The sequence below is a fragment of the Psittacula echo genome, assembly GCF_963264785.1.
Source record: "Psittacula echo genome assembly, chromosome: 26".
Classification (NCBI taxonomy): Eukaryota; Metazoa; Chordata; class Aves; order Psittaciformes; family Psittacidae; genus Psittacula; species Psittacula echo.
This window is the reverse complement of record NC_137761.1, coordinates 1,203,484-1,213,215: the sequence shown is the minus strand read 5'-3', so window position 1 is coordinate 1,213,215 and position 9,732 is coordinate 1,203,484. Positions and strand designations below refer to the sequence as shown.

The following is a 9,732-nucleotide window of genomic DNA, read 5'->3' as shown; positions in this document are numbered from 1 at the left end:
ATTGGGTGCTGAACAGCAAAAGTGATCTTTTATTTCTCTAAGAACATCTGCAATTGCATCAGCATCGCTCGGGGAGGGAATGGTTCCAGCATCAACCTTCACACAACACTGCTGCCTTGGGCTTTGGCACATTGATGCTGTCAAGCAGGAATTAAGCTCCAGCTTCATGGAGCCATTGAATGGTTTGGATTGAAGTGACCTTAACGCTCATCCAGTTCCGCGGGCACGGACACCTGCCACTGGAGCAGGGGGCTCCAAGCATCAACGCCGGAAGAGGCTGCGCGGGGCGGGACCGAGGAGATTTGAGCCTCGGCGGCCACCGTTTCCCCCCCCGCCCCGTCCATTTGGTTCGTTCCTGGCCGATGCCGCAGGGGTTGGTCCGTGCTCCCCCGGCAGGGCCCATGTGAGGCGCGGGGGGGAGCTCGGCCCGCAGAGGGCAGCGGCGGGACTCGGGGCGGTGGGGAATGGAGCCCGAGGACTGAAGCCGGCGCTCCCGGTCCTCGCCCAGGGCCACCCGGGGCAGGGCCCGCGCCGCGGGTCCCCCCGCACCGTTCCCAAGCACTGCCGGGGCCTCCGGGGCTGTCCCACAGCACACGGGGAAGCGGGGCTCAGCCGGGGCCGGTTCGGGTCTCCTGGGGCTGTTTGGGGGCCCTGGAGGGTGTTTGGGTGCTCGGGACCCGGGGCTTTGCAGCACGGCCCCAGCCGGGCATTTCCCGGCCTCAGAACGAGCTCCGAGCCTGGGCCCTGCGTCTTTGGGCTGAGAAACGGGCCTCAGTTGGGCGTTTGGGGGGTCAAAGCCGGGGCCGGGCTGGGAGTGCTGGGCTGTGAGAGAGAGGTGTTTAGGGGCATTTCAGGTGGGTTTTGGGGCAAATTGAGCTGGATTTGGGTAATTTGGGCATGTCTGGGGCGGTTTGGGTGGGTTTAGGGGCCCTTGGGCAGGTTTCTATAGGACGGTGCCGGACGCGGTCGAATCAACGCGGGGGTTTCAATCACGTCCGGCCCCTCCCCGCTGGGTCCTAGAGCCCGACCGCAGGACGCAGAATCCCGCAATGGGTTAGGCTAGAAGAAACCTTCCCAATATTCCCTCTCAGTCTCCTTCTGACAGATTAAAGCCTTTCCCCTTGTCCCGTCCCTGCTCCCACATGCGAAGAGCCAGGACAAAAAGCTGCCACTGCGCATCTTCTGCACACGGTGAGCTCCACAACGGTGCCACCAGCATTGCTCTCGCTTCTTGCTTTCCCACTTAAAACTGCATCTAAGCAGATGCCTATCCATCCAACCCTAAGCTGAATGTGTTAGGACAAAACCAAATAGCTGGGCACATTCTATACAGGGTGCCCACCAGAACAGTGCTACCAGCATGGATATCCTCACTTACCCATCTAAAACTTCATCTGTGTAAAGCCTCACTGGACAGACAGCACTCTCCCTGACCCGAAAACCAGCTCCCGATGTGCGAACATCCAGACCCTGATGCTAAGCCTATGGTGCCAGCAGCTCTCTGTGCCAGTTTCCCCTCTCAGAGACAGAGCAAGGGAGCCCAAGGTAGGCTGAGATCTCATCAGCCCTTTGGCCCAGGCACTAGTTTTACTCATTGGGTAGTCGATGAGTAATTACCTTTCCTTCTGTTTTGGGCTATCACAGCAGCTGAGGAAGAGCAGAGGAGGCATAGGACTCATGGAAAGGTCTCAGACTGAATTCCTCTATAGACATGTATTGACCCTTCCATTGTGTTACCTGTCCTGTGCTTATTTCTCCCTCCTTATAAATGGTGACACTCACATGAAATGCTTTGAAACACAAAATCAGGATTAGATACAGTTCATGTTATTGCTGCCTGCTGTGAGCAAGGCATAGTCCAAAGAATATACAGACTATTTAAAGGAGAGATAGAGCAAAAGGGGTTCTGGGGCCAGCAAGTCAGTACTGTTAGCAGTGCCTGGCCATTTGCACTCTTGGAGGTGTGCTTAAGGACACCTGAGTACAGTCAATACAGAGGCAGTGTACAGATGGAGTTTTAGGTGCCAAACCAAGGGTGGATTGCCACATTGGTGGTACCATTTGTTCTGCTGACAGACAGGGTATGCCACAAAGTGACCACACACTAGCTGTATAATATGCAGAGTTTATTAAACAAGCACACTAAAGCCAAGAAGCACACTAAAAGCAAGCACACTAATGTGAATTAGGTAATTGTCTCTCTATCTAGTGAGTAAGACAATAAGGCAAATCAGAGATATAGGTATATAAGTAAACTGCCAAAGAAAGTTAGCAATGCATTAGATCATTACTGTATAGAGAGACTAGAGATTAAGAAGAAACACATCACCAGTCACCACCGAAGCATCCTCCAGGCCCACACTTCAGCTGGGAAGCCCCGTTGCAGGCGATGCCGGGAGTCCCGGGTAATTGGGAAGTTCCACCCCCAGGTGAGGCCTCACGTAGCAAAGCAAACGGCCACAAGATGGTCCCGCTTTTGTACCGCTGTCAGAACAGAACGGGCGTTATGCGGGTCTCTGATCGTTTACTCGAGGGGCCCGGCAGCTTCTCATGCTCCCCGCGCTGGCCGCACCGCGCGCGTTGGCCAGGCGCCCCCGTGCGGCCAAGTGTGAAACTGACAGAGCAGCTGCCCCCCCCGTCCTGCCGCCCCGTGCCGACAGTCGCGATGAACACGAACACTGTCGGGCACACTGCGGCAAGCACCATCCTTTGTTGTGGTTCTCAGTCACGGCAGGGAATCAACTCCCAGCTAGAATCAACTCCAGAGCTCGTTGTGTGTGGGTGATTGTGGGAGACCGTGTTTCATGCTGCCTGTCTGAAGCTCGTTTGTGATCCTGTTGATCTTGTTTGAAGGTTTACCATTCAGTCAAGCACGGCTTCTGTGAACAGATAAGGAAAAAGCAGCCGACCCAAACCTGTTTGGACCAAGGTCAAGGCAGTCATGTCACTGTGGAGCATGTGCCTGGGCATGGGCAACCCCCAGCTACAGCCCCAGCACCAGCCCAGCACCATGGGGATTGCCTGGAGCAGCAGGCACAGGGGTCACGGCAGCACACAAAAGTGGTCAAAAAATCAGTTTCCTAAAGTGCTGACATCCAGCCCCTGCTCCCCAGAACAACGCGTTCAGACAGAGGGCTGCTGCTGGGCCTCTTCTGTACATGGGCAGCTCCGCAACCTTCTCCTTGAGTCTGCTCCTCAAGCAGCCATGCCCGAGCCTGCCTTGATGTGCGGGTGTTGTGGCTCAATCTGGCAGACAGCTCAGTCCCACACAGCCGCTTGCTCCCTCATGGTAACACATGGTGGGGAACAGCCCTTCGGTCAGCTGGGGTCAGCTGTCCCAGCACTGCCCCCTTCCAGCCTCTTGTGCACCCCAAGGCTACGTGCTACTGGAGCAGCATGAGCAGCAGAGAAGGCCTTGGTGCTGTGCAAGCACTGCTCAGCAGTAACTAACACATCAGTGTGTTATCAGCACTGGTTTGGTCACAAATCCAAAGCCCACCACCATACGCGCTGCTCTGATGAACATGAATTCCACTCTACCAAACCCAGTACAACAGGGTGATCCTGCCCCTCATGAAGAACATCAGAAGATCAGAAGAAGATCGCTTCTCTTAAGAAAACTTCTTGAGGTTTCTGTAGGTCAAATCCCATTTCTTGAGGTCTGTTTGGAGTGAAGCTCCATTGTGCCAGTGGTTAATGTGTGCGGGCAGACGGCTCACCTGGCTTGTGGTGCCTCTAACAAGGTCACAGCAATAGGAATTAAAGGACGTGACAGATAATAAAAAGAGGTGGTAGTTAAATGAAATTGCAGCAGGAAAGGCTGGAGCTCTGCCTGGGGATAGATGATGAGCCTATTGAGAGCTTGTGGGTCAGGATTAGACAGGCCCACCAACATGGGTGAGATATTTAGTGTTCGTTGTTGACTGCTTAATCAGGGAGAAGCAGATGAGGCCTTCTTCAGGACACTGCAGGAAGCCTCATGTTCTCACACACTGGTCCTCCTGGTCTTAGACTTAAACCACCTTGGCAGCTGCCTAGGACCAACACTGCAGAGCAGAGCCCATCCAGCAGACCTCTGGAGAACATCAATGATAGTTTCCTAAGCCTGCAGAGATGGGGTTACAAAAGCCAAAGCCCAGCTTGAGCTGAATCTGGCGAGTGACCAGAAGGCCAACAAAAGCAGTTTCTATAACTACCTAAGGTACAAAAGGAAGACAAGGCAGATTGGGACTGAGGGTCTCATCTTGAAGGCCCCGATGCCTATGGGGTTGGTCCACACTTTCCCAAGTTCTCCTCTGCCTTCTCTGGTGGGGATCACAGGGGCTGCCAGCCCTGCACAGGACCCAGGAGAGGCCTTGTCCTTTGTGCAGTCACAGCTGGATTCCAGCCCTCCAGCTCTGCCCTGGTTGAGGATCCTTACCTAGGGTAACTTCTGGGCTAAGGTGGGGGTGGGAGGTTGGGACATGTGCTGGCCATAGACTGAAGGACAGCAGCAAAATGGTGTGGCCTTTGGGTCAACACTTCCTTCAGTCCAAGCTCTGATGCAGCGTGCCATCCTTCCTTCCATGCCACCCTGCAGGAGGGAGGATGGCACCAAGAGGTGACAAGTGATGGACACCAAACCTTCTCCAGCCACTTCCCAGGGCAGGTGGAGCGGCCAGAGGGCAAGGGCTGCTGGCTCTGCACCATGAACATGCTTTAGGGCACCAGAGACTTGGGATTATCTCGGAGTAGCACCAGCATTTTCCTCTCCAAGGCGATTTCCAGCCCAGGTCAGCTCCTGTCTGATCTCCCCACATCCCTCCTCTGCTCTGGCCTGAGCTCCTGGCCCCTGCCCTGTGCTCCCAGAGCTGGCAGTGGGATGGGGCTGTAGTGCCTGGGGCTGTGGGGTGACCCTGCACTGCCCATGCTGGTCAGGCGGGGAAGCGGACCCAGCTGGATGGGGTCACTGCTGCTGAGCCCTCTTCTGTCTTCCCCAATGGCTCAGTAGCCAAGGACACAGATGGGCAAGACCATGGGGTTTCTCCAGTGGCACAAAGGGCAGGGCAGGGCTGCACTAGATCAGCCTGTGGGCTTTCCAAGTCTCCTCACGGCCTCTCCTGCCATTGCAGAGCGCTCCTTCGCCCGTGGTCTCTTCAGGTTCACCATCTCCTCTGGGAGGCTCCTCCGTGGATTGTCACTCCCATTGGGCAATGCCACCCACTGCCCACCCAGACTCACCGCTGTCCCGGCAGCTCCCTTGAGCTCTCCTGGGTGCAGACGCTTCCTCTCCAGGATGGCATCGGCCATCAGCCCCACTGCAGGCTGGACAGCAACAGGCAAGTAAGAGGGACCTGCTGCAGTCTTCTTGGACATGGGCAGCCATGAAGGGAGCTCTTGGTCCAGCCCTTGGTCCCCAACAGACCCCTGGGACACTAAGCCTGTCCCCATGAGTCCGTAGGAACCCCAGAACAGCAGAAGCCTTTTGGAGGGAGCAGCTCCCTGCGTGTATTCCTCACTCCAGCTTTGGCAGAAGCCTCCAGCCTTCCAGCCCTGCCCTGAGGAGCCCATTTGGTGGCAGCTCTGCCACTGTGGTTCACATGGCCTGCTCCTGCCTGCAGCCACAGGGATGCCACTGCACAGACAACAGCACTGTCACCACTTACAGGACACCTCAGGGCTTACACAAATATAAGGGTACAAGACCCAGTGCAAGGGAGGGGAGACCAGCACTGGAATGACCATGTCCTGCTGCTGTCTGTGGCCATGGCACAGGGAAGCAGCAGCCCTGATGCAGCCAGGGCAGCCCCAAGGGCCATGGGGGCTGCTCCTCCATGGGGCAGTGGGCATCTGCCTCCTGAACCCCTCCTGCACGCTGGGGCTGCCCCCCAGCTCCAGAGGAGATGTGCAGAGATGGGAGCTGGCACTCGTGATTGCTGCTGGTTTCTTTATTGAGCTATGTAAAGAGGGAGCCTGGATGTGTGTGCACATGAGGTGTTCGGGGCAAGGACACAGCTGGCAGGCACCCAATAAAAAAAAAGCGCTAAGGAAAATTTAGACACATCTGAAGAAAAGTTATTCAGGACTTTACAAGAGATACACAGGGAGTCCCAGTCAGGTAATGAGCACCTTTACTGCTGGAGACACCACCGAGTACAGCAAGGACACCACCAGATCCAGGGATGGGGAGGAGATGGGGATAGGCAAAGGCACCAGTGCTGACAAGCAGGGAGAGCACGGCCAGGTGAGGGAGGCACGTGGAAAAGGCTTTGTGGGGTCCCTGCTCAGAGGGGATCCTCAGCACAGCCCTGAAGATCTGCACACAGGACCCCACAATGAACACAAAACACCCTCAGGAGAAACAGGCGCCAAAGAACAAGAAGCCCAACTTCCCTGAGGTAGGAATGTGAGCAGGAGAGCTTGAGGATCTGGGGGATTTCACAGAAGAACTGCTCCACAGCATTGCCTCGGCAGAGGGGGAGTGAAAATGTATTGGCTGTGTGCAGCAGAGCAGTGAGAAACCCAGCGCCCCAGGCAGCTGCTGCCATGTGGACACAAGCTCTGCTGCCCAGGAGGCTCCCGTAGTGCAGGGGCTTGCAGATGGCCACGTAGCGGTCGTAGGACATGAGAGTGAGGAGATAAAACTCTGCTGACATGAAAAAGAGAAAGAAAAAGATCTGTGCAGCACAACCTGTGTAGGAGATGGCCCTGGTGTCCCAGAGGGAATTGGCCATGGATTTGGGGACAGTGGTGGAGATGCAGCCCAGGTCCAGCAGGGAGAGGTTGAGGAGGAAGAAGTACATGGGGGTGTGGAGGTGCTGGTCGCAGGCTGTGCTGGTGATGATGAGGCCGTTGCCCAGGAGCGCAGCCAGGAAGATGCCCAGGAAAAGCCAGAAATGACAGAGCTGCAGCTCCTGCATAGATGCAAATGGCAGGAGGGGCATTGGGTGATGGAGCTGCCGTTGGACATCTGCTGTCCTAACTTAGGGAAAAAAAAGGCTGTGACAAGTTAGGGAGCAGTGCTCAGAACTGAAACCTTTCCCCACAGACCCTCCTCCTCACAGACACAGACAATTTTCTATGAGATGTTCCTTCAGCTCCGTGGCTGGAGCCCTGTTTGGTGCTGGTTGTGTGTGCAGTGAAGAGCAGAGCATCTGCCCATGGGCTCTTTACCCATCAGTCGCACTCTGCAGAGCTGGTAGGGGCAGGGATCAGTTCTGGTGCTCAGCTTTGTCCTATGGAGGCCCTGCTAATGCACTCCCAGTGCTAAGGAACGGGAATGGCAAAGGCACTTGAGCAGCTCCAGGGGTCTGACAGCTCCCAGCATCTCCCACGGGCCCGGGCAGAGCCACCGGCTCTCAGGACAGCGCTCCCCTGCCCCAGCTCCCAGCACCAGCCCTGCCGGGCAGCTGCTCCCAGCGCCGGGGCTCTGCAGAGGGCACTGGGCTCGAGGCTGCAGAGCGGCACCAGGGCTCTGTGGAGCTCTGCCTGCAGGGGAGGGGAGGGGGGGTCAGGCCTTGCTCAGAGGAAGGGCTCTGCACACAAGGGTTCAGGCGCGCAGTTCTGGATTCTCCCTGCCCCAGCACTTCGGGGTTTAGTTTCCGTCCGTTCCCAGATCATATCCCTGCTACCTGGAGGTAGCTGCTACCTGCTGGGACGTCTTTCCCTGTGACTGCTCACACACCTCGTGTGAACCTCTCTGCACTCACCTTGGTCCTCCACAGACCTGCCTGTTTTAAGGGAACTGCCTGGGCACGTGTTCCTGTTTGCAGGTGGATAACGGCAAGTCAGAGCAAGCCTGACGGATAATGCTAGCGCTGTCCATAGGCAGAGGAGTGGCTGAAGGCACTTCAGGATGCTCCTATGAGACCTGCTGCTCACTCAAAGTTCCACCTCAGGAGTGTGAGAGACTTGTTCAAGCATGAGAGCTCCTTTTCATTTCTACCCCCAAATTCAACACAAGTAGGAAACTGAGAACACGGGCTCAGAAAAGCTCCTTGTCTGTATAGCAACCCCTGCCTTGAGCTTCCCCTTTGAAAAGTCCCCTTGGAAATGTCCTGGGCTGATCTGGAGCTGTGACTAACGCTGACCCACACAGCACCCTCTCTACAGCAGCAGCGCCCTTTGGCTGCCCTGCTGGGGTCAATCCTTCCCCCCCAGACTCTCCTCCAGCACCGTGGGGAGCTGACGGGCAGGCTGAGTGCTGACCCTGGCAGGCAGCAGAGTCCCTGCCCCTGCACACAGCCCCGGGGCTGCAGGCACCCTGCTCCCAAGGACAGCGCTGGGCACCCCTGCCTGCACACCCACATTCACAGCCTGCAGCCAGCCCCGGGACAAGGGACCTGCCTTGTCCTGTCCCTCGCATGGTGCAGAGGGAAGCCCTGCTCTGCAGCACATCCTGCTCCTTATCTGCACAGAGAAACCAAGAGAGCCCTCCTGACAGATCCCATGGACTGTCCGAGGCAGCAGCTTGAGGAGATCCCTCCAGGAACTGTGGCTGCATTGCCCTGCACCCAGAGCCTTACCATGCACAGGGCTGGGAAGGTTTCTCCTGCAGGGAGCTCTCAGCATCCTCCACTGCCAAGTGCCTTTAAGCTCTCTGAGGCTCGCAGGTCTCCCCTGGGTGCCTGCAGGCACTGCCCCAGCCCTGCTCCTGGCCAGAGCTGTCTCTCTGCAGTGCTGCCCGCTTGCCAGCATCTCTCTGCGTCCCAGGAGCCCGGCCCAGCTCATCAGGAGAGGCCCAGCCCAAGGTGGCTCTGCCTCTGCCCTGCTGGGCTCCCTCCAGGGCTCCCTGGGGCTCCATGGAAAAGAGCCTGAAGCAAGCCCTGATGTTCCCTCCCTCAGCTGGCAGACACACTGCCTGCCTGCAGTGTCATTTCTCTGATGAGAGACAGAGATTGGTCTGAACAACAGGATTGTGCAGAATCATGGAACCATTTAGGTTGGAAAAGACCCTTAAGAACATCGAGTCCAGCATTAAAGGAAAGCAAATGTCACTCCAGTCTTCAAAAAGGGCAAGAAGGAGGACCTGGGTAACTATAGACCGGTCAGCCTCACCTCCATCCCTGGGAAAGTGATGGAACACCTTATCCTTGATGCCATCTTAAGGCATGTCAAGGATAAGAGGGTTATGAGGGGCAGTCAACATGGCTTTACCAAGGGGAAGTCATGCTTGACCAACCTCATAGCCTTTTATGAGGAAATAACATTGTGGATGGATGATGGCAGAGCGGTGGACGTGGTCTACCTTGACTTCAGCAAAGCATTTGACACAGTCTCCCACAGCATCCTCATAGCTAAATTGAGGAAGTGTGGTCTGGATGATCAGGTAGTGAGGTGGACCGCGAACTGGCTGAAGGACAGAAGCCAGAGAGTTGTAGTCTATGGGGTGGAGTCTAGTTGGAGGCCTGTATCTAGTGGAGTGCCTCAAGGGTCAGTATTGGGACCAGTATTATTTAATATATTCATCAATGATTTAGATGAGGGAATTGAGTGTACTGTCAGCAAGTTTGCTGATGACACTAAGCTGGGAGGAGTGGCTGACACGCCAGAAGGCTGTGCTGCCATCCAGTGAGACCTGGACAGGCTGGAGAGTTGGGCAGGGAGAAACTTGATGAAATATAACAAGGGAAAGTGCAGAGTCCTGCATCTGGGCAGGAACAACCCCAGGTTCCAGTATAGGTTGGGGAACGACCTGTTAGAGAGTAGTGTAGGGGAGAGGGACCTGGGGGTCCTAGTGGACGGCAGGATGAC

The 9,732-nt window shown here is 56.1% G+C and overlaps 1 pseudogene across 1 annotated transcript; it reads right to left on the bottom strand.

The window, feature by feature from the left end:
- Positions 1–6,093: 6,093 nt before the first annotated feature.
- On the bottom strand, positions 6,094–6,949 carry LOC308230246 (olfactory receptor 14A16-like; annotated as a pseudogene). The gene has a single exon. The product of its transcript is annotated as an olfactory receptor 14A16-like (transcript).
- Between the last annotated feature and the right edge of the window lie 2,783 nt (positions 6,950–9,732).